The sequence below is a fragment of the Gopherus flavomarginatus genome, chromosome 4 (genome assembly GCF_025201925.1).
Source record: "Gopherus flavomarginatus isolate rGopFla2 chromosome 4, rGopFla2.mat.asm, whole genome shotgun sequence".
Taxonomy (NCBI): Eukaryota; Metazoa; Chordata; order Testudines; family Testudinidae; genus Gopherus; species Gopherus flavomarginatus.
The window spans coordinates 10,667,791-10,676,103 of NC_066620.1; the positions used below are offsets into that span (position 1 = coordinate 10,667,791).

An 8,313-nucleotide genomic window follows, 5' to 3' on the forward strand; every position below is an offset into this window, starting at 1 on the left:
TGATTTTATAGACCTCTATCATATCCTCTGCCAGTCATCTCATTTCTAAAATGAACAATCCCAGTCTTTTTAATCTCTCCTCGTACAGAAACTGTTCCATACCCTTAATCATTTTTGTTGCCTGTCTTGGTACTTTTTTCCAATTCTAATATATCTTTTTTGAGATGGGTTGACCAGAACTGCACACAATATTCAGTGTGTGGGTATACCATGGATTTATATAGTGGAACTGTGATCTTTTCTGACTTATTTATCCCTTTCCTAATGGTTCACAACATTCTGTTAGCTTTTTTTGACTGCTGCTGCACATTGAGCAGATGTTTTCAGAGAAGTATCCAGGATGGCTCCAAGGTCTCTTCTTTAGTGGCAACAACTAATTTAGACCTCATCATTTTGTACGTATAGTTGGGATTATGCTTTCCACTGTGCATTACTTTGCATTTATCAACACTGAATTTCATCTGCCATTTTGTCGCCCTGTCACGCAGTTTTGTGAGATCTCTTTGTAACTCTTTGCAGTCAGCCTTGGACTTAACTATCTTGAGTAATTTTGTATCATCTGTAAATTTTGCCACGTCACCCTTTTTCCAGATTTTGTTAATACGTTGAACAGCACAGTACAGATCTTGTACAGTACACAGCACAGTACAGCACAGTACACTATTTATCTCTCTCTATTGTGACAACTGATAATTTATTCCTACCCTTTGTTTCCTAACTTTTTAGCCAGTTACTGATCCATAAGAGGACCTTCCCTCTCATCCCATGACTGCTTAGTTTGCTTAAGAGCCTTTAGTGAGGGACTTTGTAAAAGACTTTCTGAAAATCCAAGTACACTAGATCCACTGAATCACCCATGTCCACATATTTGTAGCTCCCCCCCAAAGAATTCTAATAGATTGGTGAGGCGTGATTTTCCTTTATAAAAATTGTGCTGACTCTTCTGCAACACATAGTGTTCATCTATGTGTCTGATAATTCCTGTTCTTTACTACAGTTTCAACCAATTTGCCTGGTACCAAAGTTAGGCTTACCAGCCAATAACTGCCAGGATTGCCAATGGAGCCTTTTTAAAAAAAATTGGTGTTACATTAGCTATCCTGTAGTCATCTGGTACAGAGGGCAATTTAAGCGATAGGTTGCATACCACAGTTCATACTTCTGCAATTTCATTTTTGAGTTCCTTCAGAACATTGGGTAAATACCATCTGGTCTGGGTGATTCATTACTGCTTAATTTATCAATTTGTTCCAAAATCTCCCATACTGACACCCCAATCTGGGACAGTTGCTCAGATTTATCACCTAAATACAATGTCTCAAGGTGTGGGAATGTCTCTCAAATCCTCTGCTTTGAAGACTAATGCAAAGAATTCATATAGCTTCTCCGCAATGGTCTTGTCTTCCTTGAGTGCTACTTTAGCACCCAGATCATCCATTGGCCCCTCTGATTGTTTGGTAGGCATCCTGCTTTTGACATACTTAAAAAAATATTGTTAGTTTTTGTGTCTTTTTTGGCTTCAAATTCTTTTTTGGCCTGCCTAATTATACTTTTACACTTGACTTGCCAGAGTTTATGCTCCTTTCTATTTTGCTCAGTAGGAGCTGGCTTCCTATTTTTAAAGGATGTCTTTTTGTTTTTACCTGCATCTTTTACTCTATTTTTTAGTTACTGTTGCATTTTTGGTCCTCTGATTATTTTGGGTTTTTTTTTTAATTTGGAGGTATATATTTATTTGAGGCTCTATTATGGTGTTTCAAAAGGTTTCCATGCAGCTTGCAGGCATTTCACTCTTTTGACTGGTCCTTTTAATTTCCATTTAACTAGCTTCCTAAATGTTGTGTAATTCCCTTTTTTGAAGTTAAAAGCTACTGTGATGGGTTTCTTTGGTATATTCCCCAACTACAGGGATGTTACATTTAATTACATTATGATCCCTATTACTAAGCAGTTCAGCTATATTCACCTCTTGGATCAGATCCTGTGCACCACTTAGGACTAAATCAAAAATAGCCTGTCCACTGGTGGGTTCCAGGGGTAGCTGCTCCAAGAAGCAGTCATTAATGATGTCTAGAATTTTATATGTGCATCCAGTCCTGAGGTGACTTGTTCCCAGTCAGTAATGGGATAGTTGAAATTCCCCAGTTTTATTGTTTTTGTTTTGTTTTTGTATCCTCTTTAACATCTCTGAGCATTTCACAGTCACGGTCACCATCCTGGTCAGGTAATCAGTAGTATATTCATGCTGCTATATTCTTATTATTCAAGCATGGAATTTCTATCCCTGGGCCTAGAGAGTCTGTGGTACAGTTTGATTCATTTAAGATTTTTACTATATTTCACACTATGCTGTCTTTCACATACAGTGCCATCATGACCTTCTCCACCAGCCCACGACCAGCCCCACCAGCATGACCTTCTCTGTGATTCCTGTCAATTTTGTATCCTGGTACTACCATGCCCCATGTGATCATTTCTAAAGACACTTTGGCAAGCTGTGTGGAAGTAAAGTCAAAAGAAATCATTTTTATTGACTTAAAGGGGCAGAAAAAAACAAAATGCATGGCATTTATAAGGCCCACACCCGCAAGGCGTGGAGAACTGACTGAGGCGATCAGAGTCCTCGACTGCCACTGTCTTCAAATGAAATTGAGAAGGCACTCAGTACCTAATAGAACTGTGACTCATACAGCACTTTTTACCCAGAGAGCTTTAAAGAAGTGGCTATCACAATTTAAAATTTTACAGACAAGAAAACTGCAGCACAGGAAGGTGAAGGAACATGCCCACAATCACATAGGAAGTGAGCGGTAGAGTTAGGAATAGAAGCACATATCTCCTGCCTACCAGTTATGTGCTTTAGCCACTGGGCCAAACAGCTTAACATGCAAGAGTAGTCAGACCCTCTGTTGCTTTCAGTAGGAAGTATTAGAACATTTTTTTTAACAATAGTAAGGGTGATGGGAAGGCACAGCTCAGCCCAACAACAGCGAAAAGTTTCCCCTGGGAAAATGGAAGAGGTGGTATTTTTAGTATTTGTATTAACAAAGGCCTAAGTGGGGACATGCCTGCCTCAAAGAGAAAGTCCTTGCATATCGAGCTCTGAAGGTCGGACTAGAGGTCAGGAGGGTTCATTGCCCAGTCACACACTGGCAGCAGTCATGTGGTTGCCTGCAATTTACCTGGCTGCACCAGATCAGTAATAACCCCGTGGAGCTCTTAGATGCCTGGAATACAGCTGGACAGCGTGGTCATGGACATTTGGAGCTACAGACCTCCACTGTCTAAACATTTTGTTGTTATTAAGTGGGGACTGCATCTCTTATATCTGGTTCTTTTTACCTTCAGGACCTTTGACATACTACATCATATGTTACAGTGACCTGATAATGTTATCTTGTCTATTTCTTTTAAATGCACGAATAAATAGATCTGAACAGAGAAAAGGTTGGAAAATGTGGCAGCCTGTTTTAAATGGAATGGGTATCTTATTCCAGATTTTTGGGATTACAGGCATAATTACTTTGATCTGCAAGTTGCTACATGCTCTAAATATCAATGGGAGTTGAAGATGTCCAGTACCTCCCAGGATTGAGCCCTTAAAATATGAATAGACTGGGTCAAGTGAAAGCGCTATATGCAGTCATAGTGGACTTGCAATAGTGCGGGATGCTATATATTTTCCATCGCTGCAAGTTTAAGATGTATGATTTCCTCATGTGTAACATAGGATGTGGCAATAAAACCTTTACAGAACCCATCACAAGCATACCTTTTTATGCCTTTTTTTATCCTCTCTTGTCTACCTCTGATTCCTCCCTTCCCCCTTTGAAGTACATGAGTTACTATGGAAACAATGAGCTCTTTAACATGGGTGGAGTTTAGTGACATCCAAAACTGCACCATAAGTCAAATTATGTGATTACTGGGCATTTATACTGTGGTTTGTGAAATATAGGTGTTTACATGGTAGCTTTCCTTGATCCCAACTGTCTATGTATATAGATTTTCTATTCCCTCTCTATTTACTTGTGATGTATTCTCTCGCTTTACAACTGCCTCTAGCAGAGAACAATAAGTCTTTCAAAATATCTTCAGCTTTATTTCTGGCATTTGAGATGCTTTGCTTTAAACTATTTTCAGAATTGGCATCTTTATCCACCAGGATCATGACTCCCACCCCCATGCCCTGATGCTGGTACAGGGGGCTGTGAAAGCAGATCTAAATGAGGAATGAAAGGGCAGGGAAAGCCTCCCACAGTAAATAGGGCACTGGCATGGGTGTCAGGAGACCTCGGTCTGTTCATGGCTCTGTCATTGAACTGCTGGATGACCTGGAGCAAAACATTTCACCTTTCTTTCTCCTCCCAACCTTTTCTTGCCTTGCCTGTTCTGACTTCAGTAGAACTACTCACATCCTTAAAGTTAATCATGCCAAAGTTGTAGATGATAAATTCTTTGGGGCAGGGACTATCTCTAACTATGTATCTGTACAGTGTTTACCACAATGAGACCCTGATCTCAGTTGAGGGCTCTAGGTCCTAATGGAATATAAATAATAATCAGGAGAGAATGGCTGCAGCAAGGAGGATCCAGGTTAGATTTAGGAAAGACTCTAACCCTAAGGATCGGTAAGCACTAGAACAGATACCAACAGAGGCTGTAGAGTCTCCATCATTGGAGGTTTTTAAGAACCAGCTGGACAAACACCTGTCAGGGAGGGTCAAGGTATACTCAATCCTGCCTCAGCATAGGGATATGGACTAGATCAAGGGTTCTCAACCTTTTTCTTTCTGAGGCCCCCTCGACATGCTAAAAAAACTCCACAACCCAACTGTGCCACAACTGTTTGTCTGCATAGACTCATAGACTTTAAGGTCAGAAGGGACCATTATGATCATCTAGTCTGACCTCCTGCACAATGCAGGCCACAGAATCTCACTCATCCACTTCAATAACAACCCCTTAACCTATGTCTGAGTTATTGAAGTCATCAAATTGAGGTTTGAAGACCTCAAGCTGCAGAGAATCCTCCAGCAAGTGACCCCTGCCCCATGCTGCAGAGGAAGGCGAAAAACCTTTGCTTTTGGTTCTGATGCTCAAAGCTAACAAGGGAAAAAAGGATACATAAAACACATGAAGACAATTTCCAACCCCCTATTTAATAGCGGAGTATCTGCAAGTATATTGACCCAGATTTCCGAAAGTGATTCGGGATTTTGAGTGCCTTGTTTTTTCAGGTGACACCTTAAAGGGGCCTGATGTTTAGAGAGTTCTGAGCCACCTTCCCCTGAAAATCAAGTTTGGCTCCCAAAAGATGAGGCACCCCAAAATCAACAGCCACTTGAGAAAATCTTGCTCATGATTCAAATCAAACAAACAATTTGCACATAACTATTACTTTAAAATCCTTCCTCAAAGATTTGTCAAAACAGCCCTGATACTCGTCAACATTCCTCAACAAATGTGCAGAAATAGAATAATTTAACATTTCAACATTTTTCACCATTTCTAACATGTTTAATTCAGGACTTTCCTAAGAACCCTTCTTCACTCCCAGTTTCCCCTTCCATATGCCTCAAATGTAGGCACACAAACCAAACCACAAACACAAATCAAACCCTCCCTCTACTTTGTAAAGATCGCGGTTATGAAGTGCTTGATATGATTTCTTTGCCCAGTGCTTTCTTCGTCAAGCAACATTGTCAAATGTCTCATATACTTCCCTAAGGCCATCACAAGGTCAGTGGCCTTGGAGACCTGGTTGGGGTTTCTTCCCCCGCATAGGATAAATTATTCAAAGGAACTTTGGATATTTTTAAAACACTCGATATAAAACCCTCCCCATTCCACTGAGCGACATGCATGTATGAAATGAAGAAATATAGCACAAGTGGCAAACGTTAAAAAGTCGTCTCCTTTCAGAAAAGCAATTAGACAAAAATAAATGACGTGAGAAGGCTTGATTTGATTTTAAAGCCAGTGTTATCAAAGAGGCTTGGCATTATCTTCTATTGATTTTACTGGCAGTTTGCCTAGCTTTCCTGTCTCTGCACTATGTCTCTCTCAAAGTGTTAGTCTTAGATTGGACTGTTATACAGTATTTAATTCTCCCAATTAAAGTGGATTTCTTTACAACACACTTTGACAAAGCTTACTGTGGTGATTGCTTATGATTTTTAGTTTTACATTTTTTTTAAGCAACCGGACCTTTTAATACCTCAGAATTCATGCTTCCTCTTTTTACTGAAAGCATGTCTAGAGAACACTTTATAGATTACTTTATCTTGTACCCATCTCTGATGTTAATGTCATTTGTCAATGCAAAGCAGTGTTGCTGTTGTGTTTTCAGCTACATCAACCAGCTTTCAAAGAACATGTGTTAAGTGCCTATATCTTAATTAGTCCATTGTTTTGGATGGTTAGCTGCAGATACTATTAAAAAATAAAACACCCTCCGGTCCATAAAGTAAACCCCAAAAGAAAAAGTTGTATTGAATACACAAGTACTCAAGTAAGTTTTCCCATCAGAGGGGACTGAGAGACAGGAGATGATTGCACTAGAGCTGGGAACAGAGAGCATTCCAGTTCTCACTACCCAGTGCCGAAAACGACACGATCGCGGAGTGTTTTGCAGCAAGAAAACAAACAAAAGATCCTGCGTGTTTTAAATGTCACGGTATGCTCCGTGAGGATGCTAAAGCATCATCGTTACTATTGAGACTCCCGCTTCTTAATTGCTTCCCCAGAGGTCCAATATTGACAGGAGAGCGCTGCCTGCGTGAGTATTGCAAGCAGCAGTGTCCATTTGTACATGCAATACACCTTCCCCCCCCCACCACACACACACAGAGCTGCACACACACCCCCCTCCCCGAGGCTGCATTCTGGAGCACACCGAGGTTTTAGGCACGCGGAGGGCTCCCTCTCCTAACCCGCCAGGAAATCGCATTATTCTGTAAAGTCCCTAGGGCCGACCCATCGCATGCCCCCACCCCCAAGCGGGCTGGCTCTGTACCGAGGTAGCTCTCGCTGCAGGGAGCTGTCTCGAGCGGTAGCTGACTCTCCAGGGATGGATCCTTCCGAGCCCGCTTCATCTCCCGGGAAACCCAGGCTGTGCCCGCCTGCAGCGATGCTCCTGCTGCCCCTTCCCCGCCTGCCGCCTACCTAGTGCCCGGCTGCCAGGCGAGCCCGGGCTGCGCGCATCGTCCGCCGCTCCATCGCTCCGAGCGCCATGTTCCTGCTCGCCCGGGCTCCAGGCGTGTGTCCCTGGCAGGCGGCTGGGGGGAGCCGCTACCAGGCTGCTGCTGCTGCTGCTACATCCGGGCTGTGACTGGCGGAGCTCAAGCTCGCCTCGCCCTGGTCGAAGCGGAGACGCCCAGCTGCCTAGAGGGTGCAGCGCTGAGGAAGGGGAAAGAGCGAGCCCGGAGCCTGGTGATGTCGATACCCCAACTGCATCCTCCACAGAGACCAAATCTAGCGGCTTCTCCTGCCCTGGACCAATCCAGCCCCCCCCCATGCAGCGGATCCCACGCGACAGTTCTGCAAAATCCCATGGCTAGAGCCAGCCAAAATCTGCCCCTCTCCCTTGCAAACCGCGCTGATTAAATGCAGTATCCGTTGAAACTGCTCCTGCTACAGCAAAGAGATTCCAGAGGCCGAAGCATCCTGGTGCTACAACACCCCAGAACCAGCACCCGGATCCAGGCACTTTCTGGCTCCAGTTCCCCAAATTCAACAGAGTAAACAGGGAATTGAGCCACTGCACCATGGAAAATCTGGCCCCTGCTGAACCCCAGCGCTGGCATCTGGATCCTCCCAAATTTTGATCACAAACCCAGAAACTGCACCACCAAAATATTATTATTTATACTGAAATTGGGCTTAGGAGCCTCAGTCATGTACCAGGCCCCCATTGGGCTAAGCACAGTACAAACAGAACAAAAAGTTGGTCCCTGCCCCAGAGAACTTACAGTCTAAGTATTAGACCATAAGAATGGCCATACTGGGTCAGATCAAAGGTCCATCTAGCCCAGTATCCTGTCTGCTGACAGTGGCCAGTGCCAGGTGCTTCTGAGGGGATGAACAGAACAAGTAATCAAGGGATCCATTCCCTGTCACCCATTCCCAGTTTCTGGCAAACAGAGGCTAGGACACCATCCCTACCCATCCCGGCTAACAGCCATTAATCGACCTATCCTCCATGGACTTATCTAGGGTTTGTTTTTTTTGAACCCTGTTATAGTCTTGGCCTTCACAACATCCTCTGGCAAGGAGTTCCACAGGTTGACTGTGTGTTGTGTGAAGAAATAT

At 43.2% G+C, this 8,313-nt stretch overlaps 1 protein-coding gene across 4 annotated transcripts in view; it reads right to left on the reverse strand.

The window, feature by feature from the left end:
• PAK5 (p21 (RAC1) activated kinase 5) overlaps positions 1–7,502 on the reverse strand; it is a 182,747-nt gene extending 175,245 nt beyond the window's left edge. For 2 of the 4 annotated variants that reach the window (XM_050952088.1, XM_050952086.1), the window contains exon 1: positions 7,168–7,264. The gene's annotated coding sequence lies outside the window, so the exon portion shown is untranslated. Of the gene's footprint in view, positions 1–7,167 lie in introns of all 4 variants that reach the window. The other 2 variants (XM_050952089.1, XM_050952087.1) reach the window with 2 other exon arrangements.
• Positions 7,503–8,313: the final 811 nt, after the last annotated feature.